The sequence below is a fragment of the Pinus tabuliformis genome, chromosome 3_2 (assembly GCF_031772625.1).
Source record: "Pinus tabuliformis cultivar Carrire ecotype Pingquan chromosome 3_2, CPIR1, whole genome shotgun sequence".
NCBI classification, from domain to species: Eukaryota; Viridiplantae; Streptophyta; class Pinopsida; order Pinales; family Pinaceae; genus Pinus; species Pinus tabuliformis.
This window is the reverse complement of record NC_142302.1, coordinates 911254096-911269788: the sequence shown is the minus strand read 5'-3', so window position 1 is coordinate 911269788 and position 15693 is coordinate 911254096.

The window sequence follows — 15693 nt, the reverse complement described above, 5'->3', positions numbered from 1 at the left end:
TTGTTCCTATAGGGGTCTCCCAATATATACGCGACGGTACGTGGGAGCACAAGTCCGTATTGATACTTATCGCTTCACCGTGGAGGAATCACCCAACCACTCAACGCTAAGATATCACGTTTAACGACGCCGGAACACATCTCTAGCTTAGACCTCTATGTGTTTGCGTTATGTTTCAATGCGTTGTTATGTAAATTCAATTTATTTTAAGGTTGATCTTGTTTAGCAGTTTGCCTTTATGGATCACCACGAGATGTATGATAACACTCCTAAATGCAGCCTAAGATGATAAGCAAGCTTTTCAATCTTTCAACTTTGAAAATCTTAACTACTGAGGGAAAAGAAAGATAACATCTTTTCACACAGATCATAGAGCACACACTAATGCACTTTTTCCTAAATCAACATGCAAGCTGTCATAATGCACATGCACAATGCAAGTATTTCTTTTCTCTTCCTTAATGTTTGTGCGACACAAAAAGAAAGCTGTTGTATAACTTTGAATTCAATTTCAAGTGAAAGAAAACAAGCTTGTCCAAAATCAAAAGACACCTTAAGATTTACTTGTTTCGTCACTAGAAATATATAAATTCAAACCATATGACGAAAGCAAAAGCTCAATCAGCTATGAACAGCAAACAAACTAACTCTCAAGATCAAAACGACACTTTATCACAGGTCTAGATCTAAGAGGCCATAGCAAGACTAGTTCACTTTCGTTATGGGAAACTGTAAATGATACAAGAAATACACAAAGAACAAACACAGTTTCTTTATACAACCGAGGCGGAATAGTGGCAAGGAAAGTTGGTTTCAGATAGGCACATTGACTGGTAACAGACAGCAAAAACAAGAGTGAAAACAAGGCAAGGAACAGCAGGAAACCCCAGTAGCACAAGGCAAGACTGGTCCAGCGCAGGTGGGACACTGTCTGTTTGACCTTCAGCGCAGGTAGCCCCTTCGGGAACTGCGCTGAAATGCAGACAACCTTCACAGTAGCTGCACTGAAGAACGAAACTTTCATTTCTCTTGGTTTCCGGGTCACAGATTGCTCAAAAATTCACAGTTTTTGGTCAAATCAGAAGCTATCAGTCAAGGACACACTAAGGGATGACAAGGAGGATGAAAAGCTATCACTAAGAGCTTATCAGAGTCCTTGTGGATCAGCTCTTCAAATCATAAACTTGCCCAGAAACTGAGCTAGAGTAGCTGCCCTCTACTTTGCGTTTGAAAGATCCAAATGCAGTTCGATTCGGTACTCCCTTTGTTTATGAAATGAATAGCAAAAAACACAAACAACCAACAAGATACGATCCCCAGCGGAGTCACCAATTTGTTTTTGTGAAAAGTATCCAATACGGAATGACCCTATCCCACTCTAAGGGTGATAGTACCTCAGCAACAATCAAAGCAAAGCTATTCGAGATTACTTCTTTATGAGATGTAAGAGAGAGGAGAAAGAGATCCACTAACCGTTATCTTCCGCTAATGATTGATCCAATCTTCCCTCTTTGCCGCTTACTCCCAGCTCCTTGCTCTTTCACAGGCCCAGCTACACAAAGATCCTGCAAAAGCACAAGAAAAGGAAACTACAAGAAGCATACATCCATAATCGATTCAAGGATTAGAATAAATCAAATATACAAGCATCAATACGCCACAGAGACACATGCATATAGAAGAACCTCAAATGCTTTATTAATGGAAGAAGTAAAGTTCTGAGAGTGTTACAACCATAAGAGGCCCAATCCAGCAACACCTCCCAGCAGAAAGAAATCTCCTCTTCACCTCCTTCAAAGCAATCACCCAATAGTTCTATACTCAAACCAACAGCACTTCCTTACATTCACAACATTCCAGCCTCCCTAGACCTCATGAGAGAGCTCTATATATAGGAGTTTTGGAGAAAGGATGAGTCAGCTTGAGGCTGGCATGAAGTTGACTAGTGTCCTCTCCCACTTCAGTTATTCTTCAGTTCTTGAGTCCACTTGGAGTCTCTTGCTTCCACTTGGAGATCTAGATCCTCTTACTCATCACAAGGCAATTTCCCTGATCCAAGTGTCATTTTGGAAGCTTCCTGGGCATTTGACACCTTGCAGAATGACTGTGCCACTTGGCCAATCTCACCCAGCGTAGGTAGCCTTCATTAGCTTTGACATTCAGCGCAGGTACAGAGTGGAGCAGTTGACATTCAGCGCAGATGCTCAGTGGAGCAGCTGACATGATCCAGAATTAGCTTGTTTTTGAGTGTTTTCAGGTGGAGAACTGATTTTCAGTGCTGTGGTTTGCTGACCTTGTTCCTCTAGGGGTAGGAACAACATGATTAGGGACTTTGGATCCCTTAGATTATTGACATTTCATGCTTCATGCTGTTAGGCACAAAAATGTCTATAACAATCGGACGGCGGGCGGCGAACGCGACGGGATAGGGGGTTAACGGGAGGGAATATTCGCAGGGATATTCCGAGTTTAATGTGCGCGGGGGGCGGGGGGGGGGGGGTTATAGACTTAGGGAAATGGGTTTAAGGGGTTTTTATAGCGGTGGGCTGGATCTTTACAAGGGGGAAGGTGAAAACATGGGTTTTTTGGGTTAAGGGAGAGTTTACTGGCTGACCAGATGTCAAACCAGTTCCTCAATGACTCGGATGGGCTAAAAACAGTCCCAGATGGACTGAGATTTCCCGGACTTAGTAAAAAGTATGGATATAATGCCAGGGAGGGGTATTTACATAGGGGGATTTATATACATAGTTTTAATAGGGGGAGGGAAAAACTAATAGGGAGTTACATAATAAGGGCGATGAAAAAAAAATGTTAGTGAACTCCAGCCTGAGTGCCTCCAACTGAAAAACTGCCTCAAAGCAAAAAATGGATTGCTTTATCAAAACTGGAACACAGCAGTGGCCTTTAGACCAACCTAGTCTCATGGATACTTTCTGGCCATCTGTAGCAAATATGGAGCATTGCAGCATGCATAGCACGACATATTTGGCATATAAAACTGTCGATCATGAAAGATAATTAACCTGCTGCAGCAGGAGGCTAACAATCAGCATCTCCAAGAATCCTGTCATGCATTCAAAAACAAAACTAATTTTGATCAAATATCATTTTGTTAGAGATCAGGTCACCTAAAAGAATATCAAATTTGAATATGTTGGTACAGAAGAACAAATCACTGATATCTTCACTAAACCTTTACCTCGTGAAGCATTTGAATATCTTCACCAGAAGCTTGGGATTCTCCCAAGTTCTCATTAGATTTTCCTTATTCAGAAAATAAAGGGGGAGTGGAAGTGTGTACAGGTCCACAAGATGGTTGTGTGTCAGGGGGAGTTACCCTTTGCCATTGATGTCAAAGGGGGAGAGAAGGCAGTAGGAAGAGGTGCCCTGATCGCAGGGGAGTACTTGTGTTGCCATCAATGCCAAAGGGGGAGATTGTTGATCTAAAGATGATCTAAGGTTGTCATTAATGTCAACCCAAGTAGCACTAGGGGCTACCTTGACCTTGAAAGTGAATTTTGACTTGACAAATTACTCTATTTTGAGTCAAGGATCTTCTAGATAGATTCTACTCGTCGATATGTTTCTGTTAATATATGGCACGCCAAGTAATTCTTCACGGTTTGAGTGATATTCATGTTTGAAGTTAGTAACCCTAGTTAGTGGGCTAAAACCCTATGGGATTGTGGCATGGCACTCATAATTGGTTTTGGTCATTGAATAGTCATTAATTAATAATTTTTAAGCTCCTAAAATCCCTCCAACATTCTCTATAGAAGCCCCTCTCAACTCTATAAAAAGAAATCTCATATATCCTCCAAATATAGTGATTAGGGAATTTTTAAAACTTCATTTCAACGAAGGATTAGATTATGAAATTAAAACCCATTTGATTCACAATCTTGATGAAAATTGTGGCCAAATTTCAGATCTTGGTTCACTATAGTTTCAGAGATATGATATGTGGAAGTTAGGGTTTTTGCAGGCTACTGAATTTCATCTCCAAAACATGACCTTGGGAAAATCGTCATAACTATCTCTCTAAGAGAAGAAGATTGGAATTATATAAAAAGAGGTGGATAGTGCACGGGCTGTAGTTCTTTGTGTATCAATTTCAGAGCCGAAGGAGGAAACAGTGACACATGGTACGTCGTACAAGTTCGCTCTACTGAACCAGTTCATAATTAGGTGATTGTGAGAGATTAGGCATAACTTTTCCTTGAAGAGTCCAAATTGGGTCAGACCTATGGAATTGGAAATAAGACTTAGAAAGATTCAACAGTACCAAAGATCACATGTTGGTGATCTAAAATTGCAGAGATACATCAGATTAAATATCGTGCTCCTAGAAGGAAAGAAAAACTAGATCAAGTGTTATCAAGGGGTGCAAAGGTCCAGACTTTCTAGGGCATAAAAGAGCAAGGTGTAGTAAAATGATGCAGCAGAGGTATGATATAGGTAAGTATATTTTGTATATGCATGTTCATCTCCTAATTACATTAGTTTCTTTGTATTATAATTTGTTGTTTTTGTTTAGCATTGACATATGTTTTGCAAGATGAGGTAAGTTTTACCATTATCATGTCATGGGTATTTCATTGAAGAATTTTTGCTGGTATTATATATTCATCAAGAGAAGACTCAATTCATAATCTAATGTTTTGAAGAGTGAGAAAGGGTAGCATGACAAAAGCAGCAATCAAGGTTCCAAAAAGTAGCAATAAGTTCACCAGATGAAGTCTTCAAGTGGGAAGCATTTCATATAATCATTGTAAAAGTATCATTGTACAGAGTCATTGTAAAAGCATAATTGTAAGAGTTTTACAATTGTCTATCTACCAAGAGTTGAAGAGGTAGTCTCAGGAGGTCTAGGATCATCATTAGGTGGTTGTGTCATAGTTGGGGTTATGGTCTAGTGTGTCTTGTTATTCTACATCATTTTATATCATTGTAAAGTGGACAATTTTCCCTGGTACAGGAGTCCATTCTTATTTTACTTTTCTATAGGGTGGTAGGGTGGTGTCAGGGTGAGTTGTAGCTCATTGGGTGTTGGGGCATCTGTTCATTTGACTACTGAAGAATCTCAGGTGTTGGAGCATCCATCCAGTGGGAGATAGAGAAGAATGCTTTTGTAGAATTCTAGGAAGTTGTTGATTTCATTTCAGTTGGGGCTGAAGATTAAAGAATTTATTAGAAAATATTTCGGTGGTTTTTGACCCAGAGGAGGTTTTCCACCTAAAATCTTTGTGCCTACTAGGTTCATTTATTTACTGTTATTATTGCATAAATGTTAATAATAATTGAAGATTAACTAATGCTTTGAAAAGATTTGAAAGTGATAATTTGTAAGGAATACTGATTCACCCACCCCCCCCCCCCAATATTTTCCAACATAATCATCAGCGTCCCTAGGATGATTTATTTTGGACTCTAAAAAGTCTATTTGCATCTTTCCCTTCTCAGTGTCAAAGGTAGAAAGTAACCTATGTTGAGTAGATGATGTATGCTTCCAAAATTGTTTGTACGTAGAATCTTTCAAAGCTTCATTCCTCTGCTTGATTTCTTTGTAAACTATGAAGATACTCTTCTCTTTCTGATTCTTCTGCAATTCTTGTGTATGAGATGATGATAGATTTGGACTGGATGAAGATAAAGGAGATATTAAAACCATTTCTTTTCTGCTAGAAGATGATGATATGAATGGGCCCGTTAGGATAATTGGGTGTTGTAGTGTTTTTTAGTTAATCCTAATTGACCGTGACTACAACATTTAATTGTCAACCTAGGGTAGGTCTTGCTGTTTCAATGGAGTTCGTACTGTTTGTGCCGATACACTATAGTCAAGCATGAAAAATGGAAGGAACAGTAAAATAAATCGCTGAATCAAATTGAAAAAATTAAATCATTTATATAGAAATAAAAAGACTCCATAGAATTGAAATCACACTTCTCAACTACCAGAGTAAGGGCATGCCACACAATAACTAACAACTACACCAGTTGGTCACTATAATTATGTTTATCAACTCAGTGTAACAACACAATATAATCTGGAATAGAAGTGGACATAATTCAAAATTTGTACAACAACAATAGAAACCCATATGTCAATAAACGAAGCAATAGTGTACACTACATCTACTACTGTAGTCCCTGCTAAAGAGGAGGGCCCTTCCTCCCTAGCAGGGGCACAGGAACAACACAAGATTAATTAATGAATCAGATGAAGAGCAGTAACAACATCACCAAAGTGATTTAATATTAAAAATAATTCAAAGTTACAGAAGGAGAGTAATAGTACTTTTCTATATGTCATCTTAGCATTGTTTTCACTCTTATCCCCCATGCTTAATCCCTCTAACCCTTACTATAACAGGAATTCTTCAAACTTTTCTTCTGATGGTCTTGCAGGTTTGATTGATGGCTTAGGTATCCTCAGGGCTGGTTGTTTCACTACACTACCTGAATTTGGATATTGATAAACCAACATGTGTTCTCTCATCTCAGGTGTTTTATGTTACCCCTCAATTTCCCCTTGTCCTTCGGTCCTAAAGTTATGGCTACTAGCTTCCCCCTATTGTTCATGAATTGGATTCTTGATCTTGGGAGTTCAGGTGCTAACTTTAGAATGATATGGCCCCGAGATAGAGGAATCAAATATTTCTGCCCTTGTTATTGGAGTGACATCTTTTTGTGGCCATGTTTTCCTTGCATCCCTTTAAGGGCTTGATTGTTCTTTTTCTAAATTAGAGATTAGTTCATGGATAAATTTTTTTCTTCCCAAATATACACTCTTCCTTTCATTTTTATGAACCGTTTTTTTTGTGACTTATTAGAGTGGGGGGTAGTTTTCATATTTTTGTAGTCCCTATAGTTGCACACATGGACTCTATGTGTATTAATTCACACTCTAGGTGTCTCAGTTTTCGATAGTGGTGAGCCTTCCCAGGTGTGTTAGAGCAATGTGCAGGTTCTTACCTCTCGTCTTACCACCCAGCAACTGAAGAGCCGAAGACACTCTAAAAAAATACCAAAATACCATGCCCTAAGTGCCCTATTAATCACAATGGTGAGCCTGCCCAAGTATGTTAGAGTGTTGTGCAAGTTCTTACCTCTCGTCTTACCGCTCAACCACTGTGGACTAGGAACATGCTATCATCAAACAAACAACTTGGTTGACAGTATCGTCAATTACCATCCCCAGCAAAGGTGCCAAAATGTAGTGTTGTTTTAATCAATCCTAGTTGACTGTGACTGCAACATTTAATTTTCAACCCAGGGTAGATCTTGCTATTTCAATGGAGTTCACATTGTTTGTGCCGATACACTACAACCAAGCATGAAAAATGGAAATAAAAGTAAAAGATGTCTCTAAATCAAATTGAAAAAATTAAATCATTCAAGTAGAAATAAAAAAACTCCACATAAATGAAATCACACTTCTCAACTACAAGAGTAAGGGTGTACCACACAATAACTGACAACTACACCAGCCAGTCACTATCATTATGTTAATAAACATAGTGTAACAACACAATATAATCCAGAATATAAGCGGATGTAATTCAAAATTTGTACAGCAACAATAGAAAACCATATGTCAATAAACAAAGCAATAATGTACATTACATATATTGTTGCAGTCCCTCCTAAAGAGGAGGGCCCTTCCTCCCTAGTAGGGGTGAAGGAACAACATGAGATTAATTAACGAATCAGATGAAGAGTAGTAACAACATCACCACAGTGATTTAATATTAAAAATAATTCAAAGTTACAGAAGCAGAGTAACAATGCTTTTCTATATGTCGTCCTTATACATAGGAAATCGAGTTTATTTTATAATTATTACATGCCCGAAATTAGGAATAGATCAGTCATGAGAATCTCACGATTCTCATGCTGATAAAAAATAAAAGTAGTTACAACCTATTTCTAAATACAAAGACTTCTCAAATATATTGGTTAGGATTGAAACCACTTGGGTTTGTTACTTCTAAAATAAACAACTCCTAGATTCCCAATAGTTGTTATGTGGAATAGTACCCACAACTTGCCATCTCTGGTGCAACAGTATCATGTGTGTGAATGGCGGTTCAAGATGTAATGACAATCACTGGTGACAACACCCTTGGTGTAATAGCGGTCCTCTGTATCAATGCGTAGTGTAACAGTAGCCTGTAACAACATTCAATCTGTAACAACCTGTAACATCATGCAAAGTGTAACAGAAAACTGCTCTATCTTGCTCTGAAGTTGATCAGTGTTGCCTGTTTACTTCATAGCCTTGTTCCTATGAGTAACACCTGAAAAGGAGAAGAACTTACAAAACACTCCTCCAATGATCACCCCATTTAGCCACAAAAATGAATAAAGTATCATATTATTCAGTAAAATATGGAAAAATAACATAATAGTGTAATAGGTTGTAAAAGTGAGAAAAAGGGTGATTAATCATATAAAGTTTCATGGGCCTGAAGGATAAGAGGATCAAAACTGGGGAGAGAAGGTGCAGGAAATAGGTATAAGGTCACACCCAATAGGAATTGTTGTGTACTGTCTTCTGAATGTGTATCACTTGTACTAGCTCTCTTTTTCCTCTTACTATAAATTTTAAATTCCTTGGCTAAAGTTGTTGTTTGTATGGGAGAAGCACTATATTGGGGCCTTTTATCTTGTGCTTCTTCTCTTAGAGGATTCTATGATGGTGTAGATGTTATAACCTGTTCCTCTACTTTCTAAAGTGTGTTTTCCTACCATTCATCCTAGTTCATAAATTGTTCTATCTCATACCTAGGAGTATGAGTATATGTGGTAGTTTTTTGTTCTACCCTTACCTTCGAAATTACTCCTAGGGGGTCATAAGACTAGGTGAAATTAAGATTAAAGTTCATCTATCTAAGGAGATCTTATGCTTCCTTTCCTATTGATCTAGCATTAAAAACAAATGGCCCTACTTGAGTTTTAATCTTAAATTGAGCCTTTTTCTTTGCTACAATAAAATGTAGTTGATCCATGTTGATCATTTGTCTGATATACTCTAATGCAAATATATGAATAGGAACAAATTTAGGTAATTTGAATGGGGGCATCTCACATCCATATATCATAATCTCTATATAATTTTGGTATAAATACTAATCTCCCATTTTGGTCTGTTCACTAAGATGAAGGATTTTCCTTATATCTATCCCAATTCTTGGTCCTGCATCACTATTGAATAAACATATAGCAAAATATAGGAATTGATCTACAAAATCATTGAATGTTCTTGGTTCTAACTTTAACTGAGACCATAACTATGGGCACATGGCTTGATATTGGAGGAATAAGAAGGTCTGGAAAAGGAAACAGGCATAGGAAGACAAAGCAGATAACAAGGTTTCAACAGTTATGCTTTCAAGATTTGTAAAAGAAAAAGGTCATGAGGAATTAGCAGTTGCTTCAGATAATGACTCAAGTCAAGATGCCTAGTTAGGTGACTCCTATTTTGAACAATCTGGCTTGTTGACTCCTTAATGTTTGTACAAGAGGATTCTATGCAACAGTATATGGCACAAGTCTACAATTGACAGGAAGGTAGTTTGAACATGATGGTAGTTTCATTAAAGGTTCAGGGGGAGAAAAATAGTTGAAGGATTATAGGTTACCAGGAACAAGAAAAGATTAGTCTGCAAAGGATATTCACCAGTGGAAGGAATTTATTTCAATGAAACATTTGCACCAGTTTCCAAAATGGAAACCATTCAGATGTTTCTTGCTTATGCATGTTCAAGAAAAATAAAAGTATACCAAATGGATGTTAAGTCATCATTTCCGAATGGAGAATTAGAAGAAGAAGTTTACATCGAACAACCTGAAGGTTTTCTATGATTAGAAAAAGAAGACTATGTTTGCAAGTTAAAGAAGGCTCTGTATGGTGTCAAGCAGGCTCCCAGATCATGGTATGCTCATCTTGATGGATATCTACATCAATAAGGGTTCAAGAAAGGTACTGATGATAGCAATCTTTACGTACAAATAGATAAAGATAATTTAACAATAATTGAGGTATATGTGGATGATATAATCTTTGGTAGCAATGATGATCGACTAAGTAAGAACTTTGCTATAAAGATGCAAAGTGAGTTCGAGATGTCTTTACTTGGTGAGTTAACATACTTCTTAGGGCTTCAAATATTTCAGCAAGAGAAAGGAATATGTATATGTCAAGCCAAGTACATCAAGGAAATGCTCAAGAAATTCAAAATGGAAGATTGCAAACCCATCCTTACTCTGATGGTAATAGGTTGCAAATTTAGCATAGACGATGAATCTATGAATGTGGATCAGAGGTTGTACAGATCTATGCTTGGTAGTCTTCTATCTGTAATAGCCTCTCGCCCAGATGTTATGCAAGTAGTTGGACAAGTAGCAATATTCTGAGTAGCACCAAAAGAATCACATATTATTTACGTCAAAAGAATTCTTCGATATCTAAAGGGAACAATAGAATATGGCTTGTGGTATCCCAAGGGAAACAATCTCATTATTCAAGCTTTTACAGATACAGATTGGGCAGGAAGCATTTGTTAGGGTCCCACCCTAACCCCCTTATTTATGTAGTAGGATCGAGTCATAGTTATTGTTAAGTAAGGAGTCAATAAAGCCCATATTAATAATTGTAAGTGGTTAACCTACAATTAATGACGGGACCATAGTTAGTTGCAAATGGGTCATGGTATTAGATAGATGGTATTAATAAGAACCATGGTATTGCATGTATGAGTCATATATAAAGGATAGAGACTCCCTGCAAGGAGCATCGTGTCTTATTTTGTAATCGAGCTCTGCTCTATTGGAGGTTGCCCCCTCGAAGAAGCAAGTGAACATTTCTTTTTGAATAATAAAATACTTGCTGTTGTTTCTCACTATTCTATGTTCTGAGTATATTTCTTCGCATATTCTGTATTCCGGTATCGTCTTGTAGGTTAAGAGCATAAAAAGTGGTATCAGAGCTCTTTCCAAGGCCAGTGGGATCTCCATTCCTTAGCAAATTTTTTTTTTTTTGGCTAGAGACGTGTTCCGGCGTCTTTAAACCACGGGATCTGTCATTGAGCACATAAACCTACGGATTTGGGGAGGCATGCATGCAGGAAATACAAGAGGTGGTCATGCTTGTTGGACTCCCTTGTAACCCCTATGGGTACCCCTTCGAGTAGTAGCGCATTAGATAGAACCGCGCACGGACTGTCTTCCAAGTACCCTCTAGGTATATCGGAAGCCCCCCTAGCTCCTTTGAAACCTCGCCATAGATAAACCATCGGTCGTCTTGCTACTACAGTACACCGAGAACAACACTCGAAGAGATTACTCGCCCATACGATAGGGTAGTCAGGTTGTAGGGCTAAGGGTATGGTTGCTCCTCTTTAGTTAGAGCCCTGAAACATTGGGCCGAGTACTACTGTCAGACCCTTATGTATATTTTGATCTGTAGCACCTAACACTCCTCGAGACCATAGTTCCCTTTTCTATCTCGGTATCACGCATAATCTCTACCAGATCAAATCTCGCAAGTGGGGTTGCAGCAGCAGCACACATCAATCCCGTAGTTCTGAGTTAGCAGACCAGCCTTTCTGATCCATCAGATCTGCAGCAGCAATTGGTGCCGCCGCTTAGAGCTATCCGATTAGCCATTCAGATCTCTTAGATCCACCAGATCTGAGTAGTTGTGTGGGGTTCCTATACCGGGGCGTGATTTTCACAGGACTTTTGGTGCATTGACATTTCGGGGATTCAGCTACAGTCTGACACCCCTCGGGGTGCTTATTGGTGATCTAGCCCATAAGAATCAGGACGACGAGCTGAGCAAGGTGGTACCATTCAAGTGTTAGTGAAAAAAATTTAGGTGGTCCCAAATTTCAAGTACATCGGATCGGTGCATGGTAGAAACTAGAGCGCAAGCTATGGCCAATCAGAAGATCGACAAACTTGAACAATCCTTGCAAACCCTCCAAGCTCAGCTTGATAGACTAACTAACACAATCTTTAAGGGAAAGGAGGAAGCCTGCGAGGAGGCGTATATTGGCAATGGACACAGTGAGGGTGAGTCTAGCCACTCTCTTCACCTCTAGGGCACCCACCAACAATCCCGTCCGCGACCTCCCAAGTTGGATATGCATAAATTTGATGGTTCTAACCCGGCCACATGGATAGCACAAATGGAGCAGTATTTCAATCTAATTAACATCTTAGATAATGAGACTCAGCTTATGGTGGGGAGCATGTACTTGGACAATGAAAGATGGCAATGGTGGGAATGGCATCCACATTGCAGTGGAAGTTTTCTGACTTGGGCCACCTTCAAAAAATCTCTTACAGAGCGCTTTGACCAGGAATCTTATTTTTTGGGTCGTCTCACTAAGCTCCATCAGACTGGCACAGTGGATGAATATATTAAAGCCTTTGAAGCCTTAGCTTTCCGCACTAGGGATCTCTCAGATGTGTTCTACACAAAATGTTTTATCAGCGGTCTTAAAGAGGCCATACAAGCCCACGTCTGACTACACCACCCTCCCACATGGTCGGAGGCTTGCAAGGTAGCTCGTAACGTGGAATGTGCATTAGCAGCCCAGTCCATTCACCCAAATTTCACCGCCAAGGGTCGCCCCCCACAGGCTCACAGCACGACTCAAACACTTAAGGTTCAAAAGGTGTCACCTGCAGAAATGGCCGAAAGAAGAAAACAAGGATTATGTTACTACTGTGATGAAAAATACTCCCCAGGTCATAAATGCAAGGAGCCTAAATTTTTTCAAATTGATGTCACTGATTACAGCTCATCGGAGGAAGCCCCACCACTTAAGGAATCGAAGGAGGTAGAAGTGGACAACCAGAAGGACAATATCCCTGACAAACCAGTTATTTTGCTGCATGCTTTGGCAGGGATTTCTTCACCTCAAACTCTCAAAATTAGAGGTTTTATTAAAGATCGCCCAGTAGTAGTCTTGATTGATAGTGGAAGTACACATAATTTCATCCATCAAAAAGTCGCAGAAGCAGTGCATTGTTTTGTACGAGCAATTTCTAACTTCCAAGTCCAAATTGCGGATGGGGGAACAATGAAATGTGATGGCCACTGTGAAAATGTCAAACTTCAAATGGGGGATTATCAGTTGAAGACCCACATGTTTGCCATACACATGGGAGGGTGCGACGTTGTCCTCGGTGCTGAACATATTCGCACTCTTGGGCCAATCACAATGGATTTCCAGGAGTTATATATGAGCTTTAAGCAGAACAACTCCACACATACCCTCCGTGGACTCCAGATGGGAGCTCCCTCTATCATCATCTCACATAGGATGGAAAAATTGCTAAAAAGGGGCCATCATGGAGTTATAGCTCAATTTAATGCCATCCAGGCCGTCGAACCCAATTCTTTGCCGATTCATCCTGAGATGCAACAGATTTTAAATAACCATATGCTAGTCTTTGACAAGCCTCATAAGCTTCCACCCTCGCAAGGGGAACATGATCATAGCATCACCTTGGTTCCAAGGGTCCAACCACCAAATGTGCATCCATACAGATATCCGTTCAGCCAAATGAATGAAATAGAAAAAATAATCAAGGAACTTTTGGAAGCAGGTGTCATTTGTCCTAGCATTAGTCCTTATTCATCACCGGTGGTCATGGTGCTCAAGAAAGATGGGGAATGGTGGATGTGTCCAGACTTCAGGGCCCTCAATAAGTTGATAGTCAAAGATAAATTTCCCATCCCAGTTATTGATGATTTGCTAGATGAACTCAATGGGGCTCAATTATTCACTAAGTTGGATCTTCGCTCAGGCTACCACCAAATTCACATGAAGGAAGATGACATTCCAAAGACTGCTTTCAGAACTCATGAAGGCCATTATGAGTTCCTGGTCATGCCATTCGGTATTTTTAATGCCCCATCTACTTTTCAGAGCCTTATGGACCACCTTTTCAAACCATATCTCAGGAAATTTGTCCTTGTCTTCTTCGATGACATCCTCATCTGTAGTTGCACTTGGGCCGCACATCTTCAGCATGTAGATCTGCTCTTGCAACTGCTCCGCAAGCATAAATTATTTGTTAAGATGTCCAAATGTTCTTTTGGCATGGAAGAAGTTGAGTATTTGGGCCACATTGTCGGGCGTGAAGGTGTCAAGGTGGACCCCAAAAAGATCCAGGAAATGCAGGATTGGCCTCAACCTAAGACCTTGAAGAGCCTGAGAGGACTTTTGGGTCTCACAGGCTATTATCGCAAATTTGTCCGCAATTATGGTAGCATTACGAAGCCCCTCACTCAAATCCTCAAGAAAAATTCATTCTTTTGGAATGATGATGCACAACAGGCATTTACAGCTCTCAAAAATGCCATGTGTTCCACTCCAGTCTTAGCACTACCTGATTTCACCAAATCTTTTGTCATTGAATGTGATGCTTCGGGTACGGGTATTAGGGCGGTCTTAATGCAGGAAGGTCGACCCTTGGCATTCACAAGCCAACAACTAAGTGGGAGGAATCTAGGACAATCTACCTATGAAAAGGAAATGATGGCCATATTACATGCATTAGATACCTGGCGACCTTACTTACTGGGGCGACGTTTCCAAATCTGCACAGACCATCATAGTCTTAAATATTTTTTGGAGCAATGCCTATCCTCCCCACAACAAAATAAATGGCTCGCCAAAATGCTAGGATATGATTATGAGATCATTTACAAGAAAGGGCGCGAAAATAGTGTAGCAGATGCATTATCTCGCCAATTTGAGGAGGAAAGTACCCTGCTCGCAATTTCCCTTCCCATTCCAGAATGGATTGAAGAGGCTCATAGGGAATGGCTTTCACATCCCTGGCTCTCCCAACTCATTACTTAATTGCAGGTGGATCCAAATTCGACCAAGGGCTACTCGTGGTAGGATGAGATTCTTCGCTACAAGGACAGAGTCGTAATATCACCAACATCCACCCTCAAAAGCCGCATTTTGGCAGAATTGCACTGATCCCCCATTGCAGGACATTCAAGCTTTCAGAAGACATATGATTGCACTAGAAGATCATTTTTTTGGACAGACATGAAAAAGAACATCCTTACTTTTGTAGCGGAATGCGATGTCTGTCAACGCCACAAAGGGGAGATAGTTAAAGCACCAGGCACAATACAATCGTTGCCCATCCCGGCATCTATATGGACGGATGTTTCTATGGATTTCATTACAGGTCTTCCAAAGTCAGGAAACAAGTCAGTCATCATGGTGGTTGTGGACTGACTTTCTAAGTATGCTCATTTCTGTGCCCTACCCCACCCGTTTGCACTGACTTTGGTCGCTCAATCCTTCATGGATCAGATCTTCAAATTGCATGGCATGCCCACTCCTATTGTGTCTGATCGTGACCCGATCTTCACCAGTAATTTTTGGCAAGAACTTTTCAGGCTACAAGGCAGCCAACTAAAACTCAGTACTTCCTATCATCCACAAATGGATGGTCAAACTGAATTCGTCAACAAATGTCTGGAAACCTACCTTAGGTGTTTCACTTTAGAAAAGCAACATCAATGGGTATAGTGGTTGCCTCTAGTTTAATGGTGGTATAACACCAAATATCATGCCACCTCCAAAGTGACTCCCTATGAAGCAGTTTATGGTCAACTCCCTCCTTCCCCTACTTCTTATATCA